We start from the raw sequence: 14,008 nt of genomic DNA, 5'->3' as shown, positions 1-14,008 counted from the left end.
GTGTGGTCAAAATCTTAAATCAATGGCTAGTAGCAAAAGGAATCCCTAGAAAAACACCAAAACACACACACACACACAGGCGCACACACAAACAAACACACACATAAACACACACTCAAATTTGATTTAATAGTGTTTTTTTTCTCAAAATCCTGAGTTTGCAATGTCAGAAAATATCTCATTTTTTAAATGATTAATTTCTACCTTTGATCATGGAACACTGTTAGATAATGAACTGGCACTGTGCTTTGACCGATTGGGATTTTACTTTTTGATTTATAGTAGCCACTTTTATTATGATTGTAATTAACATTTTGTGACTATGTAAAATAAGTTTTTTTTCCTAGGTTGTGTGCCACCCTTTTCCAAATTTGCCCCCCTGCCTGGCTCCCCCTTGCAACAAAAACTTTCTAGACACGCCACTGGGAAAGGTCAGCAGATGTCAAACCCTGATCCTTATAAGGCCGTGTTACATACTTCAACATGGCCTACAGTGTGAAGCTGTAAAGATAGCCAATGTGATGTTTTACCTTATTGTTGTGGGAAAGTGAAATCATCACCAAGTAACTCAAAACAAGAGAAATACCAACAGCAAATTATTGCTACTCAAAAAAACTGTACAAATAAGGAGGCAGACAGACACGACTAATGAATAAAATGAGAAAAAGGTTCATGTGATTTGAATGCTTGGCTGAATAGGTGATGAAAGATCTTTACACAACAAAACTCCAGTTTGTTGTAAACAAGTTTAACAGAAAACACAATTTTTAACAGTTTTCGCAGGTTGAATGAAAGACAAAATTAATTTCATAGATGTAGCTCCCAGGCTGCTTTGTATTAGCTTGCTTTTAGCACCCCCTAGTGTCTGTTTGTAGAACCAAAACTTATCTCTTCACGTTCGTCTTTTTAACAGCTTAATCTAACAGCTGAAACGTCTCCCCAGCCTTCCTTAGTGTGTACAGGAATGATTCACTACTAAATTAAATTAGATCGGTTCATGTTGTAAAATGTGCAGGAAACATGTTGGAACCAGACTTCAGCGCCAGGCGTGTCAGCTCAATTTTTTTCCCAACAGAGCGACCCGCCAGTCAGAAGTTGCAAGTGCAATATTCTGGCCACAGGGGGTGATAGGGGCTGGGTGGCCTTTCATCAACTTTCATTATTTTCAAACTGGTACAAACAGCAGTGGGAATCATTCCTCAGTCTTGGTTTCAGTTGGCTTGCCTTGCACTTATTTAAGCCTGGTTTATGCTTCTCCGTCAGCTCCGCAAGGGACAGACACGCACGGATTGACGGAAGCGTTTTGCTCTTTTACTTCTCCGTCTCCTGGAGAGCGTTGCAAAGCAATTGCCCGGCAGGACAACAGAGGGCATAGCGCTGTTCTTTGGTATCCTGTCATGTATCGGTCCAAGATCGTGTGTTTATTTTGTGTTTTTTGTGTATATAAGAGACTTTTAACACGGACATATTTGTCTCTCATTCTCCCACCGCTTCATGCGCTCCCCACCTCTAAACCCACGTTTCCTGTCATTTCCGTCCACAAATAAAACGCTTGCTGCGCATCTTTTCACTCCTCCAGTCACGGGAGAATTAAACGTTCATGTTTTTAGAGTTTTTTCGCGAGGTATTCTTCAAGCTTCTCCGTGTCTGCCGCTAGTTAAACTCGGCTCTCTTTGCAATGGCGCCGCTGTAAACAACAGCGGCGTCCTGACCAATCACAAGCTTGCGTAATCCGTCTCGTTCGACGGATGTTTAAAAAAGTGGGCTCGACTCCGTACGTACTTGCGTGCCCTACGCAAGGACGGATAATGGCGTTGCGTGTCTCCGCACTGACGCAGACGGAGAAGCATAAATCAGGCTTTACTCTTCAGTGCTCGATCAAGTTTTACTTGTCTTTTTATTTCTCTCTCCAACCTTTTTTTCTTCTCAGTGCGCATTTTCTTTGACATGCCTAAGGCCGGCCAGTTATCTTTAAAGACATTTGTATCCCCATTATTCGTGTTCTCCAATTTAAGAAAGAGTGTGAAGAAGTAAAATTTGTAAGGAAAACATTGTGTGTGCACAGAAAGGAAAAAGAGAAGCTTCAGGGGAGAATCTGATGGAAAAATGTGAGAAAGATGATGGTGAGAAAATGTCAAATCAAATGGTTGGCTGAAAATGGGCAACATGAGGATAGAGGGAAGGAGATAAGATGGATTTTGGAGACAAGAAGTTGAAAGATAGCGGGGGCCGGAGACTGAAACAGTTAGCAGTCAATTTGTTTAACTAATGATTTCACATTGGCTGATAAAGCACGTCACAGTGTGTGTAAACAACTCAGCAACACACACATAGCCTTTGGATTGTTATTTTTTCACCAAAACACAACTGAGGAGAATCTAGATCAGACTGTGGAAACCTGAAAGATGTTGACAACATTAAGCCACTATATCAGTAGGCAGCAACTGTTTGTGTGAAATCTTAAGCAGCATTCATAAGAAATTCCTAATCATCTTGAAAAATTCACAAAGAGGAGTTGGTGACTAATTTTCAAAAAACAGAAAAAGATGCAAAGAAAAATAAATGAAGTCAGGAAAATTTGAGAAATTGTTACACTCTTTGTGACAAATTGCCAACTAAATATTTTGCATGGCTGACACGAAAATATCGCTAATTATTTTCACTGATTTAATAAGCCTAAACCCCAGGTTACATTACAGGATTTTTAAAGGTGTGGAACACACTAGGGATGCAACGATACCACTTTTTTCCAAACTGATACGATACCGATACTTGGATCTGGGTACTCGCCGATACCGGTTACCGATACCGATACTTCTACCACACAAAAAAATGCAATGATTTGGAATGCAGATCTTATTTTCTTCTTGGCTTTCAACAGGAAAAGACTGTGAGGTAGATAAAAAGTGAAATATATGAATAGAAATCATCACAAAACTAAAATATTAGGTGAACAGAAATGACAAGTTACAGTGAAGCCATTTGCAAGCAACTGCATTGGTATCGGTTCTTGGTATCGGTTAACTTTTACCGATACTGATACTGGTATCGGTATCAGTGCATCCCTAGAACACACAAAATGATTATTCCTCATTATAATAGGTCACTCTGAGGTTTTCATGAGGGCAAAACATGAAAATAAGTCTCCTACACCTATCTCCTGCATTAGCTTCTAAAAATAGACAGTGAAAAACCTGATAGATCTACTTCACACTGTAGTCAACGTTCATGGACTCACCCATTTTGACTTGCGTTGGGGAAGCCTGTTGTTGGCTTATCATTCAGGAAACAGAAGATACTGTCTCAGCTAATAGAAGCTAACTGTTAGCATTAGCAACGCCATCACACAGCAGAACTCCTACAGGCTTACTAACAGACTTGGGCAAGAGAAACTTGGTCGGAGGGACCGGTGGGGCCAATGTTCAGCAGGCCTCGCCTCTGTCAGTGCGCCCGAGGGCAGCTGTGGCTATATCGTAGCTCATCCCCACCAGCGTGTGAATGTGTCTGTGAATGGGTGGACGACTGATGGGGGAATGTAGAACTCTAAGAAGGCCAGGGCGGTCGTAACACATCACACAAGGTAGGATTATCTGATAAGATTATCTTTAGAGCTGTTACTGTATTTGTGCACATCCTTAAGATTGTCAGAAGGGAAGGAACGGGTCAAAAGTCTGCATGATTATCCTGCTGTGTGAAACAAGCTTAACATGACCTGGCCAAATGTAAAAATTATTTCTATAGCTTTGCACAAAGCAGATCAGGGTGGCTCCAACTAAAAGTTTACATTTTAGTACACAATTTAGTGTCTCTAAGAAATCACCGGCAATCACATCTCAGTGGGATTCTGGCTTAAATGAGTTGTGGTCATTTTGTTCTCACTTAAATCAGTGCCTGTTAATGTAGGGAGCTTAGATTAAACATGCCATTAGTATTTCTCTGTATTTTGTGTTTTCAGCTTGTCGACGACTTTTGCCGCCCCGTGAGTTTATTTATTTAAGCAGATGCATCGCTACCGCTAAAGATTCTCAAACTATTATGTTTTCTAAATTGGGATCTTCCATTATTTTCATCTTTACAGTTGTGCAAATGTTGACTCTATATAGAATGTATAGAATTTAACTATTTTGCTGCATCTGTCCAGATTTTGAGTGCACAGGAATGAGAACCCAAAGAACAAATTTCTCTGCAGGATTTTGTTCTGCAGCACACTGGTCCATTTTGGTGATGTTGTTACCAAAGTCCAGGATAATCTTATTTAAATTGGACAGGTGCAAGCTCACTCAAAACTGCTGTAGAATGCATTCAACTCCAGTCACTCAGGCCACATTCACTACTGGTGTCAGGCTGTCAGGGACACTGTTCCAATTCTTGTCACATAGCAAATGGTGTATACGTGTTCTGGGTCATGATGAGCCAACCACACACTTGACCTGGCAACATGCAAGCAGCAGAATTTCAACTGGGATGTGGTTTTTGCTCTTTATATTTCACAAAGTAATAATTCAGAAAAAAGCTGCATTCTTACTCACAAGATGTATTATTCAGAACCTCCTGCTGGTTTTTGTGCTAATCTCCATGAATGTAGGAGTGCCAAACATCAGGGTGGGGTTTTGTTGCTCCAGGGAGTTGCTTTCTGACTGGCTTTGCCCCAAATGCTCTGAGCTGTTTTTCAGCTTTTTCTTCAATGACCAGTTCAAAGAGGAAATTGCAGGAGTTTAAAATCTTCTGTTTGTTTTCTTTTAACCCGACGAGGTGTGCTGAGGCTCAGGGTTGCAACATCAATGAATGAGATTTAGGCAAATCTGAAACAGGTTAATGTCTGAATGAGGGCTTGCTTCGAGTAACTGAATGAAATTTTGATTTTACAAAAACAAAGTGCTTTTTGTTACTCAGCTACGTGTTCGTTTGCATTTAGAACAGATAATTTAGATTCTGTCACAAGCTGTCTTTAAATACATGCAGGATATCCGCTTCCGATCGGTAACAAGATGGCGCCTGTGCTTGGCTTAGCCGCGGTCACCGGCCACTTTTTCAAAATTTTCCCCACTAACCTCCTCTTTTCCACCTTGTTCCTGTCTGTGATCCTCTTCAGTAGTGTCCCTGCTACCATCTCCTATGATCGCCACTCTTTTGTCCTTCCGTTCGTTCATGATCGCCCAAGATGCACCGAGGACATACCTTCCTGTTTGTTTATCTGAGTGGCGCTCTGGCCCGGAGCCAAATCACAATCCCAACCAGCGCGCCTCCAGCGATGTTTATCCGGTCCCGGGAAAACGTCGGAGGAAAAGAGGTAAACGAGCAGGAATCCAGGTGAGAATAAGACTTCTCTTAAAGCGCGGTTTATCTAGTAAACATCGGCATGATCTTCTAGCTTCTTGTCCTTTGTTTGGCGACTTGAGCGCCACTTCCGCATTCCCGCCAGGCCGCGTTGCGGCGCGGTTTCTCCGTCAAAGTTTTTTAAGGTCGGTTTATCCTCTTTCCTCAGTGGTTTCTCCTCCTGTTCCCTCCATAAGTGGTTTTTATAAACACCGTGGATCTAACCCTGCTAATTTACGTCCACTAACTCCAGCTGTTTCTGTAGTTTCTGATTCCTCCATCTCACTCAGCATGGCTCTGTTAAATACCCACTCTGTTAACAATAAGTCCTTCCTGCTCAGTGATCTAATTCTCTCTAAAAACCTGGATTTTATGTTTCGGTTCTGGTCGTGGTGGAGGCCTAGCTGTTGTTTTCAGAGACCATCTTCCATGTAGCTCTACAACCTCTGGTCACTTTGCTTCCTTTGAACTGCAGCTGATTAAAGTCGGGCGTAAGGACCCGTTCTACTGTGCTGTGGTTTATTGGCCACCTGGTCCAAAAGGTTCTTTCCTTCAGTAGTTTAATGACTTTCTATCCTCCACTGTGAAGGTGTCCTGACTGGTGATTGTGGGTGACTTTAACATCCACGTTGATGATCCCTCTGATCACTTTGCCATGAATTTCTCCAGCCCTATGGACTCCTTCGGCTTTACTCAGCAAGTTTCTGGCCCCACACACATCATGGGACACACTCTGGACCTTGTTTTTACCTTGGGTCTAAATGCTGACTGTGTTTGTCCTGAGGACGTTTATATTTCAGATCACCATTGCATTTTCTTTAACTTGTCAGTTTCTGCATCCCCACCTCCTGCTCGCCGTATGGTTAGTTCTCGTTTTCTTAATGAGAGCACAGCTAGAAATTTTTTGCTGCTTTTGATCCACCCTGTTCTTCTGATAATGACCCAGATTCCTTAACTTTTCAGTTTAACGAGCACTGCCTCTCCATTCTGGACAACATCTGTCCTGTCAGAACCAGATCAGTTCCTGCAGTGAACCCTACTCCCTGGTTTAATGACAGCCTTCGCAGCCTAAAGCGCCAATGCAGAAAAATTGAGCATTTGTGGAAGAAAACCCATCTCCACGTCCATCTGCTGCACCTAAAGGATCTTCTGACATCCTTTACTTCTGCAGTCAGAGCCGCTAGGGTTTCCTATTTCTCCAACCTGGTGTCCCAGAGCAAAGGGAACCCCAAGGTGCTGTTTAACACCATCAGCAGCATTGTCTCTCCTGCCTCTCCTACAGCCTCCATCCACTCTGTTACAGACTGTGAGAACTTTCTGTCTTTCTTTGTGGACAAAGTCAATAAGGTTAGATCTAGCATCTCTCCTTCAGCCTTATCGCTGCCTCTCCCGACTCCAACCAGGCCCATCATCCTAGATAGCTTTGCTCCTGTTTCTTTGTCTGAGTTAACCAAACTAGTTATCTCTATGAAAACCTCTGCATGCCCCCTCCACATCTTACCCTCATCTTTGTTTAAAAGTGCTTTTCAGTCCATCTGTCCCAGTGTGCTCTCTATAATTAATTCTTCTCTGGTTTCTGGTCAGGTCCCTGCTTACTTTAAGAATGCTGTAATCTACCCGCTTCTTTAAAAAAACGAGCCTTGACCGCCCTCTCCATAGCAGCTTCAGACCCATCTCTAAACTTCTGTTCATCTCCAAGATCTTGGAAAAGGTTGTGGCTGAAAAACTCACAGCTGCTCTTGATGAATATAATATCTATGATTGCTTACAGTCAGGTTTTCGTAGAGCTCATTCTACTGAAACAGCTCTTCTTAGGGTCTCTAATGACCTTCTGACTCACAGTGATGTTCTGGTCCTGCTGGACCTGACTGCAGCCTTTGACACTGTTGACCATCACCTGCTATTGGAGAGGCTGAGAGACTGGGTAGGCCTATCAGGAACTGCTCTGGAGTGGTTCTCCTCTTATCTTTCTGAGCATTCCTTTTTTAGTGGCCGTCTCCAAGTTTAGGTCTTCCACCACCTCCCTTACCTATGGTGTCCCACAAGGTTCTGTGCTGGGGCCTCTGCTCTTCCTCCTCTATCTGCTTCCTCTTCAGCACATCCTGAGCTCCTTCAAAGGAATCTCCTACTATCTTTATGCAGATGACATCCAACTGTACATCTCCTTTAAGCCCCATTAAATGTCTAAGCTGCAGCTGTTGCACACCTGCTTAGACTCTATCAAAACCTGGATGGCTGGGAGCTTTCTACAGCTGAATGAAGATAAGACTGAGATCCTCATCTGTGCCCCAGACAAGCTGGTTCCCAAAGTCAGAGACTTTCTTGGTCAGCTTGCTTCTCACACCAAACCTTCTGTCAGGAATCTTGGTGTGACCTTTGACCCAGCTCTCACCCTGGATTCTCATGTCAGTTCTCTTGTTCACTCTTCCTTCTGCCATCTCAGGAACGTTGCTAAGCTGAGTCCCATTCTGTCCCGCTCTGAACTTGAGACAGTTATCCACACCTTCATCTCCTCACGCTTAGACTACTGTAACTCTCTTTTCACGTGTCTGAGCAGAACCTCCCTGAACCGTCTACAGGTGGTTCAGAATGCCTGTGCTCGGCTTCTGACCAAGTCCTCCAAACACACCCACATCACCCCACTTCTCTTCCAGCCTCATTAGCTGCCAGTCAACGTCAGGGTTCATTTCAAGATCCTGGTTCTGGTCTATAGGGCCTTACATGGACAAGCACCATCTTACATTGGTGATCTTCTTAGTCCCTACACCCCCCAGCAGGTCCCTGAGGTCCAGTGATCAAAGCCTACTGGTTGTGCAGCACCAGGCCAAAGACCAAAGGTGACAGATCATTTGCTGCTGTGGCCCCCAGACTCTGGAACTCTCTCCCCCTGAGTCTGAGATCAGTGGACTCAGTGGACTCCTTTAAAAAACAGCTGAAGACTCACTTGTTCAAGCTGGCTTTTGTATGATCTTCACCACTCTCTCTTTATTCTGCTCTCCCCACCTATTCCACCTTCCTCAGGATCCACTGATTTCCCTCTTTCCTATTCACTCTCTCGTTTCTTAAATTTTTTTTATCACAATTGTCTAATTTTTGCTCATTTTAAATATATTTTTAACCATTTTCTAAATTCTTATTTATATTTTTACATTTATTGTTTTGTGAAGCTCCTCGTGATTTTTATCTTGAGGCGCTATAGAAATGATATTTTCTTCTTTCTTCTTCTTCTTGATGTTTAAGTTTATTTATTTGGCAGACGCTTTTATCCAAAGCGACTTACAATTTCTAACCTATAGGGCATGTTGTGATCTGTGGGGGAAACCGGAGTACCAGGAGGAAACCCACGCATGCATAGGGAGAACATGCAACTCCATGCAGAAAGGCCGTAGCCGAGTTTCGAACCTGCAACCTTTGTGCTGCGAGCCAACAGTGCTTACAACTGCGCCAGCATGCAGCCCATAAATGACCTGCACTTGTATAGCGCCTCTCAGAGTAAGGACTCCAAAGCGCTTTACACTACAGTGTATCATTCATCCATTCACACACACATTCACACACTGATGGTGATGAGCTACGAGGTAGCCTCAGCTGCCCTGGGGCGCAGGTCTTCTTCTATATATTACAGGTGTGAATACAAACTAAGGCCTTTCAGACAAGTGGTGCTTGCATCTCATGAATTTCCCTCTGGGATTAATAAAGTAGTGATTGATTGATTGATTGATTGATTAATTGATTGATTTGATTAATAAGATATTTGATCAAAAGGCAGCAGAGCAAAATGCTACACTGATTTTCTTTTTCTAACATGTTGCAGCAACACCTTCAAAGTGAATCGTCAATAATATAAATGATTTACATTTATTTAGTGAAATTAATTTGACAATGTTTGTGTTAAGTGGAAACATGTTCAAACTCAAAACTGGGACCAATACTGAAAAAGTTAAATATCAAATGTTCCAGTGAGCTGGCACCTCAAAAACGTTTAACCTCTCCCACAAAGTCAGTGAACTTAGTGCAAGTCATTATGATGCCCATTAGCTTTATTAACTCTAATGGGCTTACTGGAGGTCACTTAAAGCTGCTTTCTGGAGTTTTCCACTTTCAGAAATTATGTTTGATTTGTCAGAAATCCATAAAAGTGCTTATCTCACGTACTGTGATATAATGTAAGCAATACGTCTTTTTTTTTTTTTTTTTTTTTTGCTAAGCATGCCCCCATCCCGCAGAGCTCCATGCAATAGGAAACCGAGCTCCGGCCAGAACTAACATATAGTGTTATTAGACTACCACTTACTTGCTTCAAATTTAAGGAATATCTCAGCTGATGCAGAGTTGATGAACTTTTCATGGACAAGAAAGTCTCTAAAATATAAATATATGAGAATACAACATGACATGAGAATAATACTTGTAAAACAACATGTTTAGCTCTGTTTGTCAGCTACAGATACACATTTATAAACAGAAACGTGAAGTCACCATCTTAAAAAAACAGAGCAACAGAGTTTTTGTGTGATATGCTTGTCAGCCACTAGATGGTGCCATCAGATAAGAGAAATACTCCGGAAAGAAGCTTTAAAGTAACACAGAGCAGCTTCCTGCTCCACCATCCTACTGGTTGAAAGTGGAATTACAACTAATGTAAACAACCCTGCAACAGCCTGCTGTAGCTAGTACTACCAACAAGCCAACACTGACATTAGTCAAATCCTACTAAATAAGCTAAAAATCAAAAAGATTCACACTGTTGGAAAAATGTTATTACAAGTCCTGTAGCAACAAAGCCAGGTCACCATCAGTCTGTAATTCCATAGCCTTTTCAGCTCCCTCAAACTAGTAGGCGGGGCTGATTTCTACTTTGTTTCACCTAAAAGACATTACTTTCTTACTTGATGCCAACAGAAATGCATACTTCTTGTGCTTTTTATTGATGATCGGCAAACTTAAAAAGCCAACTGCACAGAAAATAGCTACCAGCCATAATGCTAGTATACAAGCACCTCCTAGAACACCTACCCGCTTCACAAAACTGTTTAGTGCAGTATCTGGCCAGCAGAGGGCTGCAGAGTTGTATCAAATATAAAACTGGTCAAGTTTCTAACTCAACAATCAGTGAGATCAATGCTTAAGCTCTAGTTTAAAGTTTAAAAACGATTTAGTGTTACTTCAAACCAATATTTTGATATTATACTTCAATAAAAAAAAAGAGTTGGGGTTACTAGATTGACTGACACGCCTGGTTTGGTGTGACTGGTGAGGAATCAGCAGAACATCAAGTGACCATGAGCTAAACCAAACAAATCAACTGCCACAAAAACACTGATACTGTATTTACATTCAAATAACAGTTATTTTTTTTATTGTAGCAGTTTCTAATACTGTTCAGCTGATTTTTCTTCCATTTTTAAAGAGCTTCATGTAGTTTTATGTTCATGTATCTTGAATGCTTTTATTTTAACATCTGAGCCTTTAGGAAACCAGCACAAAAGGCCCATCCTGCTCTTATTACTAGATTTACTCTGATCAGCCTCTAGATAGGCCAGACTTTATTTAAAATGTCTCATGATGATTAGAAACTAAAGAAAGGAGATGATGTTGAACAACTAATGATCCGTTTCACAAAATTTCAAAGCAAAATCTTCTGAGGGAGAAAATGATCATCACATTGAACATAAACTTTGTAGAAGCTATTAGGATGATCATTTGTCACTTTGCAGGCCTTATGTATATTAAAATAGTTATAAAGTGCACATGAAAAAGACCTGACCACAAACTACATAAATGCACTGTCCTTAGGTACTTCATGGACATTTACTTTTGTATTAAGTAGACCTTGTGCACTAGTTAACATTTTCACAGTGTGCATGAAAGCTGTAGGTTCTAATTAGTCACTCTCCACAGTCCGCCCTATGCCCTATATTTAGGAAACTGTATGTTAATTTGCAAATAAGACAAAAAAGGGAAATATCTTTTTTTATTTTTTTTATTTTTATTTTTTTACCGTGTCCTGTCTGGCTGTGAAGCAAACAGAATTGATGTCTGAATGCTGGTAACAAGCCTTACAGATTTACTCTCAGGTGGTGCATCAAAGTGTCTGCTTTTAATGGCACGCCTGATACTTAAAACTTTATTGTTATTGTTGTTGAATGCTTTGTAATTCCGACCAGACACGGAGTCAGAGGTGAAAGATAAAGGAAAAGACAAAAGGTGGGGAGAGAGGGGGGAAGGGGATGGTGGTGGGGGGTTCCACAAAAATAAACAATAATAAACAAGAGTCTGCTTCTAGACCTGCAGAAAAAGACAAGAAAAAAAGCAAAAGAACAAAAAAAATGGGACACAACAACAATACAACAAGATCAAGCTATCACTGCGTCAACTTGATGAAGTAATATATAATCAACATTGTTTAACTGAACAATCACACGATAATAAATTATAGTGCATTAAGTGCCCACCATATTCTTAAGACCTGTGTTTAACGTGCCCAAGCCCATACTTTTGAGAGCACCATGTGAGCACCTGTGTGTGTACACGTGCTTGTTTATGTAAGGTTTCTCTATAGGAGCGTCCAATAGAGAATGTGAGGGACCACAGATCTGCCCCCCAAAGATGTGTAGGAGACGGGGGGAGCTCCAAGTCCCAGAGATCCAGGCGCTGCCCCAGAACACAGGAACCCCAAGGAGACTGCAACCAGAAAGGCCCCCGCTCCCCTCGAGAGGCACAGAGGATCACCCCAGGGGGCCACAACCAGCAGCCGGCAGAGTCCCGGGAGATATCAGCGGCAAGCCCACAGGCCCCGCCCGCAGCCTCCCACCCCCTAGCCGGCCGAGCCCGGGACCCAGCGACCCGGGACCCAGGGGCGACCACCCCCGCCGGGGACCCAGCAGAGCCCAGGGACCCAGACCCCACCAGGCAGCCACCGGGATTGATCAGGCAGACGCCAAAAATCTTAAACCCCCTGACCTGGGAGCCACGAACACTCAGGCAGACCAAGGCACCACACCCCACACCATGTGTGGAAGGGGGAGGGGGAACGAAGATCTATATCATCAAAAGAAGTTCCAGGAGAGGAGAGGAGTCAAAGGCCCCACCTGACATATACAGTCATACACAAACACAGTCACACACTCCCTCCCTCATGCTCACACATGCACATACAACCCAAGACTTACAAAAATGCATGCCGGACACCCACTCATGCTCCCCATACACACCCTATTCACTCTGGTCCCGGTACTGCTGCACATTGGGTACAACCATCACCGCTTACCAGAGTTTGACCCTTTCTGCTGGGGTGCTGATGAGCAGGCTCCTCCGCCCAACGCTGAGCACAGAAATCCACCACACCAGACCCCAACCAGATGGCCAGATCTCCCTCCTAGCCTCCAGCCCCAGGAAGCCAAGCAACAACAGAGGTGTGCTAAGACCCCTAGTCTCCCTCCGCCTGCTCCAATATAGCGGTGCGTGTTCATGAGGTGTATTCTTTGGCTGTGGTGAGCGGGCAGTGTGGGCATTGTCTGGCCTATGCCAGCTGATGCCACCGCACCACCCCACTTGCACCCACAGCCCTCGGTGTCTAAGTGTGGTTTTAAATTGGAAGTGGGCACCGGCACTCGGGAGGAGGCTGAGAAATCCCCCTGCCAAGTGCCATTGAATGTGCTCACTCCCAAGGCCCTAAGTGTGTGTTTGCGTGGAATGTCATCAGTGGAAGTGTATAAGTTGCAAATAAATTTGGGGGGCAGGTTGCCACAGGAATGCGGAAATGGGGTGAATACGCACACTCCCTGACTTGTCCACCCCCCAAGGTCCTATGTGTATGTTTGTGTGATGATGTGTGGGGGCAGGAGGAGAGAAATATGCGGAAATGGGGAGGAATGGCTGGTTGGGCTTAGCCCTCCAGGGAGCCAGCTCCCCTACTGGCCCCAAAAGGCACCTCTGTTGTTAAATTGCCACCCAGGGCACGGAGACCCCCAGCCCATCCTGCCAGGGCCCAAAGCAGCAGCATTACAGAGCCTCACGGAGTCCGAGGGCACCAACCCAGCCCCACCCCAGCAGAATATCTATGCCCATCCCTGCATTTGCCCAACTTCCAGAATATATAAGACATGGGACATCCAGGTAAGGTTGGGTCCTCCCCCTCCTGGACCTCCCCCTCCCCTACGATGGGACAGCAGAAGAGCCAAGGTCTACCCGAGGCCCCCAAACCCAGGCCAGGCACTGCTGCATGTTCCTGCCTTCTTCCCAGAAGCATACATGTCAGGACCCGACCCCCAAGGCCCCGCCCAGATCTCCACTCGGGGTCGGCCACCCCCAAACCCCGAGCCCCCAGGCCCCCACCCAGTCCCACCCAGGGGCAATGCAGCTGCCAGGCAGTGACCCATGGTCGCCGCCAAGACCTCCAAAGGGCCCCACTCACAACCGCCAGTAGTCCACCCCCCAAGGCAACCCAAGCACCTCCAGAGGGGGGCAACGGCCCCCCCAGTCCCAGACACCCCCAGTGAACCCACCTCCAGGGAACATCTGAATACTCAGACCCCCCCCCCCCCCCCCCATCCACATCATCCCACAGGACAACATCAACGGTCCCCCATCATCGCTATGTGATGGAACCGATCAAAGGAGCCCAGAGAGATTGATTTGAAGTGGAAGCAGAGGATAAATCAAGTATAATATGATCTAACAAAAGATTTCT

General features: G+C 44.1%; 1 protein-coding gene across 2 annotated transcripts in view; it reads right to left on the bottom strand.

Moving 5' to 3' along the window:
* The window catches only part of LOC107391070 (zeta-sarcoglycan), a 547,146-nt gene that overhangs the window by 14,914 nt on the left and 518,224 nt on the right, over nt 1–14,008 (bottom strand). The gene's annotated exons all lie outside the window — the stretch shown is intronic.

Source organism: Nothobranchius furzeri, chromosome 4, assembly GCF_043380555.1.
Source record: "Nothobranchius furzeri strain GRZ-AD chromosome 4, NfurGRZ-RIMD1, whole genome shotgun sequence".
Taxonomy (NCBI): domain Eukaryota; kingdom Metazoa; phylum Chordata; class Actinopteri; order Cyprinodontiformes; family Nothobranchiidae; genus Nothobranchius; species Nothobranchius furzeri.
Note: the sequence above shows the minus strand (reverse complement) of the source record. Positions and strands in the feature narration are given on the sequence as shown.